The sequence below is a fragment of the Rutidosis leptorrhynchoides genome, chromosome 1 (assembly GCF_046630445.1).
Source record: "Rutidosis leptorrhynchoides isolate AG116_Rl617_1_P2 chromosome 1, CSIRO_AGI_Rlap_v1, whole genome shotgun sequence".
Classification (NCBI taxonomy): Eukaryota; Viridiplantae; Streptophyta; class Magnoliopsida; order Asterales; family Asteraceae; genus Rutidosis; species Rutidosis leptorrhynchoides.
In genome coordinates, this window is record NC_092333.1 from 54783536 (window position 1) to 54800728 (window position 17193).

Below are 17193 nucleotides of genomic sequence, written 5' to 3' on the forward strand. Positions count from 1 at the left end.
GAACCTTCTATAATATGGCAGTTGAATTGCCTATGTGGTTGAACTACCTGATGACTATTATAGTATTTAAATACAGTAATTTATCAGAACGATTACGCACAACTGCTAATTTTAAGTACTTATTCTCCCCCTACCATATGTACTCATTACATTACTGTCTCATCCCCACTTGGGGATGTCATCGGGCCGGATTTAGGTAATTCCACACCCGAATCCAATTAAAAAAACCCGTCCCAAACCCGGACCCGAACCTGTCACGTCCTATTTAGTTTATAACTAGCGGGTAAATGGGGTTTCCCCATGGGTATTCGGGTCCCCATTTACTTACGAACTATCGGGTAAACGGGTTTTTCTACGGGTATTCGAGTCTTTTTAGGTATACGGACGTGGTAATCAGGTATACGGGCCGAGTAATCAGGTTGACGGGCTGGGTATATGGACTCGGGTCTTTTTTCAGGTATACGAGCCGAGTAATCGAGTTTGTGTCTAAAACCATCCCCGAACCCGGACCCGCGAAAAAATTAAAAACCATCCCATACCCAGCCCTAGACCCATTTACCCGGCCCGAACCCAACCCTAATTTATCGGGTTTCTGGTTTCCCCATCGGGTACGGGTTTTTTTTACCATCCCCATCCCCACTGTTGTAATAAACCTCGATTACCGATCCGATTTTAGAAAATATGTTTAATAATTGGTTAACGTTGGTTAATGAGTCGACATCCGATTTGTCAGTCATAGTCAAGATTGGTTACTCTTTTAATATGAATTTCAACTTAAAAGTAGAATCATATTAAACTAGAATTTTAGGGCCCGTATGGTTGAACGAATATTTTTGAATGGAATTGGAATCTATCAAAGGAATGGAATTTGGAGGAATTAAAATCCAAAGGAATTGAAATGTATGATACATTTTGGGTTGGTAAATATTCCAGGAAAAGGAATCTTTAAATACAATGTAATTACTATTTTACCCTTACTAACATTAAATCAAGCATCATCACTACCACGCTGTAGTGACCCGAACTTTTCCATGTTTATATATATTAATTGAGATTGATATTTACATGATTAAATGTTTCCAACATGTTAAGCAATCAAACTTGTTAAGACTTGATTAATAGAAATATGTTTCATATAGACAATTGACCACCCAAGTTGACCGGTGATTCACGAACGTTAAAACTTGTAAAAACTATATGATGACATATATATGGATATATATATAGTTAACATGATACTATGATAAGTAAACATATCATTAAGTATATTAACAATGAACTACATATGTAAAAACAAGACTACTAACTTAATGATTTTTAAACGAGACATATATGTAACGATTATCGTTGTAAAGACATTTAATGTATATATATCATATTAAGAGATATTCATACATGATAATATCATGATAATATAATAATTTAAAATCTCATTTGATATTATAAACATTGGGTTAACAACATTTAACAAGATCGTTAACCTAAAGGTTTCAAAACAACACTTACATGTAACGACTAACGATGACTTAACGACTCAGTTAAAATGTATATACATGTAGTATTTTAATACGTATTTATACACTTTTGAAAGACTTCAATACACTTATCAAAATACTTCTACTTAACAAAAATGCTTACAATTACATCCTCGTTCAGTTTCATCAACAATTCTACTCGTATACACCCGTATTCGTACTCGTACAATACACAGCTTTTAGATGTATGTACTATTGGTATATACACTCCAATGATCAGCTCTTAGCAGCCCATGTGAGTCACCTAACACATGTGGGAACCATCATTTGGCAACTAGCATGAAATATCTCATAAAATTACAAAAATATGAGTAATCATTCATGACTTATTTACATGAAAACAAAATTACATATCCTTTATATCTAATCCATACACCAACGACCAAAAACACCTACAAACACTTTCATTCTTCAATTTTCTTCATCTAATTGATCTCTCTCAAGTTCTATCTTCAAGTTCTAAGTGTTCTTCATAAATTCTACAAGTTCTAGTTACATAAAATCAAGAATACTTTCAAGTTTGCTAGCTCACTTCCAATCTTGTAAGGTGATCATCCAACCTCAAGAAATCTTTGTTTCTTACAGTAGGTTATCATTCTAATACAAGGTAATAATCATATTCAAACTTTGGTTCAATTTCTATAACTATAACAATCTTATTTCAAGTGATGATCTTACTTGAACTTGTTTTCGTGTCATGATTCTGCTTCAAGAACTTCGAGCCATCCAAGGATCCGTTGAAGCTAGATCCATTTTTCTCTTTTCCAGTAGGTTTATCCAAGGAACTTAAGGTAGTAATGATGTTCATAACATCATTCGATTCATACATATAAAGCTATCTTATTCGAAGGTTTAAACTTGTAATCACTAGAACATAGTTTAGTTAATTCTAAACTTATTCGCAAAAAAAAGTTAATCCTTCTAACTTGACTTTTAAAATCAACTAAACACATGTTCTATATCTATATGATATGCTAACTTAATGATTTAAAACCTGGAAACACGAAAAACACCGTAAAACCGGATTTACGTCGTCGTAGTAACACCGCGGGCTGTTTTGGGTTAGTTAATTAAAAACTATGATAAACTTTGATTTAAAAGTTGTTATTCTGAGAAAATGATTTTTATTATGAACATGAAACTATATCCAAAAATTATGGTTAAACTCAAAGTGGAAGTATGTTTTCTAAAATGGCCATCTAGACGTCGTTCTTTCGACTGAAATGACTACCTTTACAAAAACGACTTGTAACTTATTTTTCTGACTATAAACCTATACTTTTTCTATTTAGATTCATAAAATAGAGTTCAATATGAAACCATAGCAATTTGATTCACTCAAAACGGATTTAAAATGAAGAAGTTATGGGTAAAACAAGATTGGATAATTTTTCTCATTTTAGCTACGTGAAAATTGGTAACAAATCTATTCCAACCATAACTTAATCAACTTGTATTGTATATTATGTAATCTTGAGATACCATAGACACGTATACAATGTTTCGACCTATCATGTCGACACATCTATATATATTTCGGAACAACCATAGACACTCTATATGTGAATGTTGGAGTTAGCTATACAGGGTTGAGGTTGATTCCAAAATATATATAGTTTGAGTTGTGATCAATACTGAGATACGTATACACTGGGTCGTGGATTGATTCAAGATAATATTTATCGATTTATTTCTGTACATCTAACTGTGGACAACTAGTTGTAGGTTACTAACGAGGACAGCTGACTTAATAAACTTAAAACATCAAAATATATTAAAAGTGTTGTAAATATATTTTGAACATACTTTGATATATATGTATATATTGTTATAGGTTCGTGAATCAACCAGTGGCCAAGTATTACTTCCCGACGAAGTAAAAATCTGTGAAACTGAGTTATAGTCCCACTTTTAAAATCTAATATTTTTGGGATGAGAATACATGCAGGTTTTATAAATGATTTACAAAATAGACACAAGTACGTGAAACTACATTCTACGGTTGAATTATCGAAATCGAATATGCCCCTTTTTATTAAGTCTGGTAATCTAAGAATTAGGGAATAGACACCCTAATTGACGCGAATCCTAAAGATAGATCTATTGGGCCTAACAAACCCCATCCAAAGTACCGGATGCTTTAGTACTTCGAAATTTATATCATATCCGAAGGGTGTCCAGGAATGATGGGGATATTCTTATATATGCATCTTGTTAATGTCGGTTACCAGGTGTTCACCATATGAATGATTTTTATCTCTATGTATGGGATGTGTATTGAAATATGAAATCTTGTGGTCTATTATTATGATTTGATATATATAGGTTAAACCTATAACTCACCAACATTTTTGTTGACGTTTTAAGCATGTTTATTCTCAGGTGATTATTAAGAGCTTCCGCTGTTGCATACTTAAATAAGGACGAGATTTGGAGTCCATGCTTGTATGATATTGTGTAAAAACTGCATTCAAGAAACTTATTTTGTTGTAACATATTTGTATTGTAAACCATTATGTAATGGTCATGTGTAAACAGGATATTTTAGATTATCATTATTTGATAATCTACTTAAAGCTTTTTAAACCTTTATTGATGAAATAAAGGTTATGGTTTGTTTTAAAATGAATGCAGTCTTTGAAAAACGTCTCATATAGAGGTCAAAACCTCGCAACGAAATCAATTAATATGGAACGTTTTTAATCAATAAGAACGGGACATTTCAGTTGGTATCCGAGCGTTGGTCTTAGAGAACCAGAATTTTGCATTAGTGTGTCTTATCGAGTTTGTTAGGATGCATTAGTGAGTCTGGACTTCGACCGTGTTTACTTGAAAAATGATTGCTTAACAAATTTTGTTGGAAACTATATATTTTTAACATGTGAATATTATGTGATATATTAATCGTTTGATATTATGTGATAGATGTCTACCTCTAGAACAAGTTCCATTGACTCACCTAATAATAATGAAGAGTCAAATGTAAATTGGAATGATTCATGGACTGATTCACAAGTTCCCGAAGAGGAACCGGAAGAAGAGTCGGAACCGGAAGAAGAATCGGAACCGGAAGAAGAATCGGAACCGGAAGAAGAATCGGAACAGGATGAAGAAATAGAACCGGTGGGGGAAATAATAAAACGGTTAAGTAAAAGAAAATCCTCAACCAACCGACCAAGGTTAATTATGGTCAATGGTGTTTCCGCCAAGGAAGTAAAATATTGGGAGGATTACCAATTCTCCGATGAATCGGATTCCGACGAGAATTCCGATGATGTTATAGAAATTACCCCAACTGAATTTAAAAAAGCAAAAGAAAATAATAAGGGAAAGGGCATAAAAATAGAGAAATCTAATTCCAACCCCGATGAACTTTATATGTATCGTCAACCCCCGAAGTCCTTAAGTTGTAACAATGACCCGGGAACCTCTAAACCACCAGGTTTTTCTAAACCAATGTGGAAAACGACGGCTCGTATTAGGGGAACATCATATATCCCTAGAAACTTGGCAAAACGAACCAAAACCGAAGAAGAAGAAACAAGCGAGTCGGAATAAGATAGTTGTATTCGTGGGTTGTAATATATGTAATATAGTGTGCTTATGCTTTATGATATATGTAAAAATTGCTTGTATTAATAAGTATTTTTTTTTATGAATCTAACTCTTGTCTATTTTACAGTATAAAAACACAAAATGGATAGACAACCCAATATTTTAAGAGACCTACCTGGAGACATGATTGATGAAATCTTGTCTAGAGTCGGTCAGAATTCTTCGGCACAACTATTTAAGGCGAGATCAGTTTGCAAGACATTCGAAGAACGTTCCAAGAATGCCTTGGTTTATAAAAGGCTTTCGTTCGAAAGATGGGGGATATCACATTGGAAAATCCATAAGTTACGATGTGTTTACTTTGACGCATATATTGCGGGGAACCCAAATGCTATTTTACGCAATGGGTTAAGAAATTATTTTGACTCAATATATTCGAATATTGGACTTCGTGATTTAGAAAAAGCGGCTAATATGCAACATAAAGAAGCATGTTATGCTTACGGATTAGTAAGGTTCGCTTCTCACCAAAGTGAGAACAAGAACATCGGGCTACAACTATTAAACAAAACGTTCCCACAAGTGACGGAGTCGGTAATTGGGGTAAGAAATGAGGTTTTTAGATTGTTACAGGACTGTTGGACATTACGTAACCCTCGTCCCTTTGACGACGTTACAACACGCTGTCTTATCAACGGCCATAACGGTTATGTTCCACAAGACCAAGGATGGGAAGTAATCCTAGTAAAACCAGAATGCATGACTTGTTTCTGGACGTATGAATTACGTGTCTTTATTGCCTTTGCTGAACGACTTGTGTACTAGCTAGAATTATCTTCACAACCATCTTGTATCAAATTTATTGTGTGCTATATTTCATGCTATATATAAAATAAGCGGTATTGTAAGTTTGTAAAATATTGTGTAAAAGTTTGAACGCGAAATATTATTATAATCAGTTTTTCATATAGAATTGTAGTAGTTGAATTGTATATTAGCTACTAAGTATGAACTTAACGGGTAGGTACTACCCGAATTTAAACTTATAAAACGCTAATATGAAGAAAAAGCTTTTATAAATGAGTTCATATTATGCTACGAAATACTATTAACTACTCTTAATATTATTTTGAAGGAAATGGCACCGACTACTCGACACACCGTGAATATAAATGAAGAGGAATTCCGTACTTTTCTAGCTTCAAACATAGCCGCAGTACAGGCTGCGCTACATACCAACAATAACCTTGGATCTAGCAGTACAGGAAATCGTGTTGAATGCACCTACAAAGAATTCACTGCCTGCAAACCTTTGGAATTTGATGGAACCGAAGGACCGATCGGATTGAAACGGTGGACCGAGAAGGTCGAATCGGTGTTTGCCATAAGTAAGTGTACTGAAGAGGACAAAGTGAAGTACGCTACGCATACCTTCACAGGTTCTGCGTTAACATGGTGGAATACCTATCTAGAGCAAGTGGGACAAGACGATGCGTACGCACTACCGTGGTCAGCATTCAAGCACTTGATGAACGAGAAGTACCGTCCCAGAACCGAGGTCAATAAGCTCAAGACAGAACTTAGAGGGTTACGAACCCAAGGATTTGATATTACCACGTACGAAAGACGATTCACAGAATTGTGCCTATTGTGTCCGGGAGCATTCGAAGATGAGGAAGAGAAGATCGACGCGTTTGTGAAAGGATTACCGGAAAGAATCCAAGAAGATATAAGTTCACACGAGCCCGCCTCCATACAACAGGCATGTAGAATGGCTCACAAACTAGTGAACTAGATTGAAGAAAGAATTAAAGAACAGACTGGTGAAGAGGCCAATGTGAAGCAAGTCAAAAGAAAGTGGGAGGAAAACGGTGATAAGAATCACCAATACAACAACAACAACAATTACAACAATAATCGCAACAATTATCCCAACAATCGCAACATCAATCGCAACTACAACAAACGGCCCAACAACAACAACAACAACAACAACAGCAGTAACTACAACAATCATCCCAACAACAATAATAACCGCAACAACAACAACAACAATCAGAAGCAGCTATGCCAAAGGTGTGAAAAGTATCACTCGGGGTTCTGCACCAAATTTTGCAACAAGTGTAAAAGAAATGGTCATAGCGCGGTGAAGTGTGAGGTCTACGGACCAGGGGTTAATAGAACGAAAGGAACAAATGGTGTCGGAACGAGTAATGGCGGAGCAAGTAGTGTCGGAGCAAGTTATGCCAATGTAGTTTGTTATAAATGTGGAAAACCGGGCCACATTATTAGAAATTGCCTGAACCAGGAGAACACGAATGGACAAGGCCGCGGAAGAGTTTTCAATATTAATGCGGCAGAGGCACAGGAAGACCCGGAGCTTGTTACGGGTACGTTTCTTATTGATAATAAATCTGCTTACGTTTTATTTGATTCGGGTGCGGATAGAAGCTATATGAGTAGAGATTTTTGTGCTAAATTAAGTTGTCCATTGACGCCTTTGGATAGGAAATTGTTACTCGAATTAGCAAATGGTAAATTAATTTCAGCAGATAAAATATGTCGGAATCGAGAAATTAAACTGGTTAGCGAAACATTTAAGATTGATTTGATACCAGTAGAGTTAGGGATTTTGATGTGATAATCGGTATGGACTGGTTGAAAGAAGTGAAAGCAGAGATCGTTTGTTACAAAAATGCAATTCGCATTATACGAGAAAAAGGAAAACCCTTAATGGTGTACGGAGAAAAGGGCAACACGAAGCTACATCTTATTAGTAATTTGAAGGCACAAAAACTAATAAGAAAAGGTTGCTATGCTGTTCTAGCACACGTCGAGAAAGTACAAACTGAAGAAAAGAGCATCAATGATGTTCCCGTCGCAAAAGAATTTCCCGATGTATTTCCGAAAGAATTACCGGGATTACCCCCACATCGATCCGTTGAATTTCAAATAGATCTTGTACCAGGAGCTGCACCAATAGCTCGTGCTCCTTACAGACTCGCACCCAGCGAGATGAAAGAACTGCAAAGCCAATTACAAGAACTTTTAGAGCGTGGTTTCATTCGACCAAGCACATCACTGTGGGGAGCTCCTGTTTTGTTTGTCAAGAAGAAAGATGGTACATTCAGGTTGTTTATCGACTACCGAGAGTTGAACAAACTTACCATCAAGAACCGCTACCCACTACCGAGAATCGACGACTTATTTGATCAACTACAAGGCTCTTCTGTTTATTCAAAGATTGACTTACGTTCCGGGTATCATCAAATGCGGGTGAAAGAAGATGAAATTCCAAAGACTGCTTTCAGAACACGTTACGGTCATTACGAGTTTATGGTCATGCCGTTTGGTTTAACTAATGCACCAGCTGTGTTCATGGACCTTATGAACCGAGTGTGTGGACCATACCTTGACAAGTTTGTCATTGTTTTCATTGATGACATACTTATTTACTCAAAGAATGACCAAGAACACGGTGAACATTTGAGAAAGGTGTTAGAAGTATTGAGGAAGGAAGAATTGTACGCTAAATTTTCAAAGTGTGCATTTTGTTTGGAAGAAGTTCAATTCCTCGGTCACATAGTGAACAAAAAAGGTATTAAGGTGGATCCGGCAAAGATAGAAACTGTTGAAAAGTGGGAAACCCCAAAAACTCTGAAACACATACGCCAGTTTTTAGGACTAGCTGGTTACTACAGTAGGTTCATCCAAGACTTTTCCAGAATAGCAAAACCCTTGACTACATTAACGCATAAAGGGAAGAAATTTGAATGGAATGATGAACAAGAGAAAGCGTTTCAGTTATTGAAGAAAAAGCTAACTACGGCTCCTATATTGTCATTGCCTGAAGGGAATGATGATTTTGTGATTTATTGTGACGCATCAAAGCAAGGTATCGGTTGTGTATTAATGCAACGAACGAAGGTGATTGCTTATGCGTCTAGACAATTGAAGATTCAAGAACAAAATTATACGACGCGTGATTTGGAATTAGGCGCGGTTGTTTTTGCATTAAAGACTTGGAGGCACTACTTATATGGGGTCAAAAGTATTATATATACCGACCACAAAAGTCTTCAACACATATTTAATCAGAAACAACTGAATATGAGGCAGCGTAGGTGGATTGAATTGTTGAATGATTACGACTTTGAGATTCGTTTCCACCCGGGGAAGGCAAATGTGGTAGCCGATGTCTTGAGCAGGAAGGACAGAGAACCCATTCGAGTAAAATCTATGAATATAATGATTCACAATAACCTTACTACTCAAATAAAGGAGGCACAACAAGGAGTTTTAAAAGAGGGAAATTTAAAGGATGAAATACCCAAAGGATCGGAGAAGCATCTTAATATTCGGGAAGACGGAACCCGGTATAGGGCTAAAAGAATTTGGGTACCAAAATTTGGAGATATGAGAGAAATGGTACTTAGAGAAGCTCATAAAACCAGATACTCAATACATCCTGGAACGGGGAAGATGTACAAGGATCTTAAGAAACATTTTTGGTGGCCGGGTATGAAAGCCGATGTTGCTAAATACGTAGGAGAATGTTTGACGTGTTCTAAGGTCAAAGCTGAGCATCAGAAACCATCAGGTCTACTTCAACAACCCGAAATCCCGAAATGGAAATGGGAAAACATTACCATAGATTTCATCACTAAATTGCCAAGGACTGCAAGTGGTTTTGATACTATTTGGGTAATAGTTGATCGTCTCACCAAATCAGCACACTTCCTGCCAATAAGAGAAGATGACAAGATGGAGAAGTTAGCACGACTGTATTTGAAGGAAGTCGTCTCCAGACATGGAATACCAATCTCTATTATCTCTGATAGGGATGGCAGATTTATTTCAAGATTCTGGCAGACATTACAGCAAGTATTAGGAACTCGTCTAGACATGAGTACTGCCTATCATCCACAAACTGATGGGCAGAGCGAAAGGACGATACAAACGCTTGAAGACATGCTACGAGCATGTGTTATTGATTTCGGAAATAGTTGGGATCGACATCTACCGTTAGCAGAATTTTCCTACAACAACAGCTACCATTCAAGCATTGAGATGGCGCCGTTTGAAGCACTTTATGGTAGAAAGTGCAGGTCTCCGATTTATTGGAGTGAAGTGGGGGATAGATAGATTATGGGTCCGGAGATAATACAAGAAACTACCGAGAAGATCATCCAAATTCAACAACGGTTGAAAACCGCCCAAAGTCGACAAAAGAGCTACGCTGACATTAAAAGAAAAGATATAGAATTTGAAATTGGAGAGATGGTCATGCTTAATGTTGCACCTTGGAAAGGCGTTGTTCGATTTGGTAAACGAGGGAAATTAAATCCAAGGTATATTGGACCATTCAAGATTATTGATCGTGTCGGACCAGTAGCTTACCGACTTGAGTTACCTCAACAACTCGCGGCTGTACATAACACTTTCCACGTCTCGAATTTGAAGAAATGTTTTGCTAAAGAAGATCTCACTATTCCGTTAGATGAAATCCAAATCAACGAAAAACTCCAATTCATCGAAGAACCCATCGAAATAATGGATCGTGAGGTTAAAAGACTTAAGCAAAACTAGATACCAATTGTTAAGGTTTGATGGAATGCTCGTAGAGGACCCGAGTTCACCTGGGAGCGTGAAGATCAGATGAAGAAGAAATACCCGCATCTATTTCCAGAAGATTCGTCAACACCTTCAACAGCTTAAAATTTCGGGACGAAATTTATTTAACGGGTAGGTACTGTAGTGACCCGAACTTTTCCATGTTTATATATATTAATTGAGATTGATATTTACATGATTAAATGTTTCCAACATGTTAATCAATCAAACTTGTTAAGACTTGATTAATTGAAATATGTTTCATATAGACAATTGACCACCCAAGTTTACCGGTGATTCACGAACGTTAAAACTTGTAAAAACTATATGATGACATATATATGGATATATATATAGTTAACATGATACTATGATAAGTAAACATATCATTAAGTATATTAACAATGAACTACATATGTAAAAACAAGACTACTAACTTAATGATTTTTAAACGAGACATATATGTAACGATTATCGTTGTAAAGACATTTAATGTATATATATCATATTAAGAGATATTCATACATGATAATATCATGATAATATAATAATTTAAAATCTCATTTGATATTATAAATATTGGTTTAACAACATTTAACAAGATCGTTAACCTAAAGGTTTCAAAACAACACTTACATGTAACGACTAACGATGACTTAACGACTCAGTTAAAATGTATATACATGTAGTGTTTTAATATGTATTTATACACTTTTGAAAGACTTCAATACACTTATCAAAATACTTCTACTTAACAAAAATGCTTACAATTACATCCTCATTCAGTTTCATCAACAATTTTACTCGTATGCACCCGTATTCGTACTCGTAAAATACACAGCTTTTAGATGTATGTACTATTGGTATATACAATCCAATGATCAGCTCTTAGCAGCCCATGTGAGTCACCTAACACATGTGGTAACCATCATTTGGCAACTAGCATGAAATATCTCATAAAATTACAAAAATATGAGTAATCATTCATGACTTATTTACATGAAAACAAAATTACATATCCTTTATATCTAATCCATACACCAACGACCAAAAACACCTACAAACACTTTCATTCTTCAATTTTCTTCATCTAATTGATCTCTCTCAAGTTCTATCTTCAAGTTCTAAGTGTTCTTCATAAATTCTACAAGTTCTAGTTACATAAAATCAAGAATACTTTCAAGTTTGCTAGCTCACTTCCAATCTTGTAAGGTGATCATCCAACCTCAAGAAATCTTTGTTTCTTATAGTAGGTTATCATTCTAATACAAGGTAATAATCATATTCAAACTTTGGTTCAATTTCTACAACTATAACAATCTTATTTCAAATGATGATCTTACTTGAACTTGTTTTCGTGTCATGATTCTGCTTCAAGAACTTCGAGCCATCCAAGGATCCGTTGAAGCTAGATCCATTTTTCACTTTTTCAGTAGGTTTATCCAAGGAACTTAAGGTAGTAATGATGTTCATAACATCATTCGATTCATACATATAAAGCTATCTTATTCGAAAGTTTAAACTTGTAATCACTAGAACATAGTTTAGTTAATTCTAAACTTATTCGCAAACAAAAGTTAATCCTTCTAACTTGACTTTTAAAATCAACTAAACACATGTTCTATATCTATATGATATGCTAACTTAATGATTTAAAACCTGGAAACACGAAAAACACCGTAAAACTGGATTTACGCCGTCGTAGTAACACCGCGGGCTGTTTTGGGTTAGTAAATTAAAAACTATGATAAACTTTGATTTAAAAGTTGTTATTCTGAGAAAATTATTTTTATTATGAACATGAAACTATATCCAAAAATTATGGTTAAACTCAAAGTGGAAGTCTGTTTTCTAAAATGGTCATGTAGACGTCGTTCTTTCGACTGAAATGACTACCTTTACAAAAACGACTTGTAACTTATTTTTCCGACTACAAACCTATACTTTTTCTGTTTAGATTTATAAAATAGAGTTCAATATGAAACCATAGCAATTTGATTCACTCAAAACGGATTTAAAATGAAGAAGTTATGGGTAAAACAAGATTGGATAATTTTTCTCATTTTAGCTACGTGAAAATTGGTAACAAATCTATTCCAACCATAACTTAATCAACTTGTATTGTATATTATGTAATCTTGAGATACCATAGACACGTATACAATGTTTCGACCTATCATGTCGACACATCTATATATATTTCGGAACAACCATAGACACTCTATATGTGAATGTTGGAGTTAGCTATACAGGGTTGAGGTTGATTCCAAAATATATATAGTTTGAGTTGTGATCAATACTGAGATACGTATACACTGGGTCGTGGATTGATTCAAGATAATATTTATCGATTTATTTCTGTACATCTAACTGTGGACAACTAGTTGTAGGTTACTAACGAGGACAGCTGACTTAATAAACTTAAAACATCAAAATATATTAAAAGTGTTGTAAATATATTTTGAACATACTTTGATATATATGTATATATTGTTATAGGTTCGTGAATCAACCAGTGGCCAAGTCTTACTTCCCGGCGAAGTAAAAATCTGTGAAACTGAGTTATAGTCCCACTTTTAAAATCTAATATTTTTGGGATGAGAATACATGCAGGTTTTATAAATGATTTACAAAATAGACACAAGTACGTGAAACTAAATTCTATGGTTGAATTATCGAAATCGAATATGCCCCTTTTTATTAAGTCTGGTAATCTAAGAATTAGGGAACAGACACCCTAATTGACGCGAATCCTAAAGATAGATCTATTGGGCCTAACAAACCCCATCCAAAGTACCGGATGCTTTAGTACTTCGAAATTTATATCATATCCGAAGGGTGTCCCGGAATGATGGGGATATTCTTATATATGCATCTTGTTAATGTCGATTACCAGGTGTTCACCATATGAATGATTTTTATATCTATGTATGGGATGTGTATTGAAATATGAAATCTTGTGGTCTATTATTATGATTTGATATATATAGGTTAAACCTATAACTCACCAACATTTTTGTTGACGTTTTAAGCATGTTTATTCTCAGGTGATTATTAAGAGCTTCCGCTATCGCATACTTAAATAAGGACGAGATTTGGAGTCCATGCTTGTATGATATTGTGTAAAAACTGCATTCAAGAAACTTATTTTGTTGTAACATATTTGTATTGTAAATCATTATGTAATGGTCATGTGTAAACAGGATATTTTAGATTATCATTATTTGATAATCTACGTAAAGCTTTTTAAACCTTTATTAATGAAATAAAGGTTATGGTTTGTTTTAAAATGAATGCAGTCTTTGAAAAACGTCTCATATAGAGGTCAAAACCTCGCAACGAAATCAATTAATATGGAACGTTTTTAATCAATAAGAACGGGACATTTCACACGCTACCAGATCTAGCCATTAAAGTTAATATCCTAAACATTACATTCATAAAGTAAGGTGATCTAAATGAAGAGGATAATCAACGAAAAATCCTAAACATTACATTCACCATAAACACTACAAACCCTAGAAATTTCAAATAGAGGGAGAATATTTAGAACAATTACAAAGAAGCAAAGCTTGCGTGTGATACTGATGATGGTGGTGACCGGAGATTGGTCGACGGATCGATTGTTGAGGTTGCTTACCGCTTACGACAGTAACTAATTTGACAACCGGTGGCGGTGACTGGATCGACGGAAACGGTGGTGTTGACAGGTAACTATTTTGACGGTGGTGGTGGCGGCGGCGGCAGGTGACCGAAGAAAACGGTGGTGTCGATCGGTAAATAGTTTTGACGGTGGTGGCGACCGTTTATATGATGGTGATCGATGGGGTGACAGATATAATAGAGAAGAGAGAAATTTGTACTACGTAATTGTTAATTGAAATGAGCGATATGAAAGTGGTGATGTTTTATGTGAGGATATTTTGATCTTTGGTGTAAAGACCCATCCTAATCCATCCAGACGAAGTCCATATCGATTATAAACGATTCACAACAGTTGATTACATCGAGAGGTACTTGACCTCTATATGATACATTTTACAAACATTGCATTCGTTTTTGAAAAGAAAATCTTTCATTACATCGAAAGTTGACAACATGTATACCATTTCGTAATATATCTTACGATAATTGACTTAATAATAATCTTGATGAACTCAACGACTCGAATGCAACGTCTTTTGAAATATGTCATGAATGACTCCAAGTAATATCTCTAAGATGAGCAAATGCACATCGGAAGATTTCTTTCGTACCTGAGAATAAACATGCTTTCAAGTGTCAACCAAAAGGTTGTGAGTTCATTAGTTTAACAAAAAATAATCATTTCATAATTTTAATAGACCACAAGATTTCATATTTCCATTTCTCATAAACATACATTCCATGCATAGAGACAAAAATATCATTCATATGGATTGAACACCTGGTAACCGACATTCACAATATGCATATAAGAATATCCCCATCATTCCGGGATCCTCCTTCGGACATGATATAAATTTCGAAGTACTAAAACATCCGGTACTTTGGATGGGGCTTGTTGGGCCCGATAGATCTATCTTTAGAGTTCGCGTCAATTAGGGTGTATGTTCCATAATTCTTAGATTACCAGACTTAATAAAAAGGGGCATATTCGATTTCGATAATTCAACCATATAATGAAGTTTCGATTACTTGTGTCTATTTCGTAAAACATTTATAAAAATTGCGCATGTATTCTCAGCCCAAAAATATAAAGGGTAAAAAAAAGTAAATGAAACTCACCTAATGTATTTTGTAGTAAAAATACATATGACTATATTGAACAATGCAGGGTTGGCCTCAGATTCACGAACCTATATCATTTGTATCTTTATTAATATACATAATTGTAACCGAACACATATATGTATAAATTCATTAGTTATATCCTTTTTATATTAATAGTATATATATATATATATATATATATATATATATATATATATATATATATATATATATATATATATATATATATATATATATATATATATATATAGTGGACCAATCCATGGATAAGCACTAAATGGGGCACAAACTGGATAAGTAAAATTTCAAAATTTTTTTAATAAAAAAAACGATCCTTTAATAAGCAAATAGAAGAAAACGAAAAAATTTTAAAAAGTTTTTGAACAAAATCATTCAAAAATCGATGATGAATGGTAAACATCGATGATGAATGGTAAAAATTGATGATGAATGGTAAAATTAACCATTCATCTGGTTAATTTATCATTCATTTTTGTTCGCAATGAATGATAAAATTAATCAATGCTAAAAAAAAGCAGATGAATGGTTAATTTAACCATTCATCTGTTTATGATGAATGATAAAAAAACAGATGAATGGTTAATTTAACCATTCATCTGGTTTTTTTAGCATTGATTAATTTTATCATTAATCGTAAACAAGATGAATGATAAATTAACCCGATGAATGGTTAATTTTACCATTCATCATCGATTTTTGAAAGATTTTGAACTTTTTTTTATGAAAAAAATTGATTAGAGGTGCATTTTAATGCAGATTTATGAATGTAAAAAAAAATTCAAAAAAAAATAAATTTTATTTTGCTTATCCGGTTTGTACTCCTTTTAAGCTTATCCATGAATCGTGCCCCTATATATATATATATATATATATATATATATATATATATATATATATATATATATATATATATATATATATATATATATATATATATATATATATATATTCATTTTGTATATAAAAATATTAATTTTTGTTAAGTTATATGTATTAAATATATCATTTGTATATTAATAATAATAGTTATAATAATACTAAAATAATATTAATAGTGGTAAAAATGATTATAATATTTAATTTTATTAATAAGATAATAATGTTATTAATTCTATTAATAATGATAATAATGATATTAATGTCAATAAATGTAAAGATATTAATTTTATTGTTAATGATAATTATGATAATGATTTTTAGTAACTACATAATAATACTGATAACAATAATAATGATAGTTTTAGTGATGTCAAAATATTAATCTTAATAGAAATGATAATAATAATAGTAATAGTAATTTTTAATAATAACGATACTAATAATTGTAATTGTAATCATATTAATAATAATGATAATATTTATAAGGATACATATGTTAATAATAATAATAATATTAGTAATAACTCTAATATTTATCTAGTGATACTAATATTAATGTTTATGAACATAATAATAATGATAATAATAATCATAATCATAATCGTAGTAGTGATGATAATACTAAAATGATAAATTAATGATATTAACATTAATAATACTTATAGTAATAATAATATTTGTCATAATACTTATAACTATAATAATAACAATAATTATTATCATTCTTATAGTGACTATAATAATAACAACAATGATATTAATAATCATGATAATAACAATAACAATAATAATCATAATAGTAATGATAATAATAATA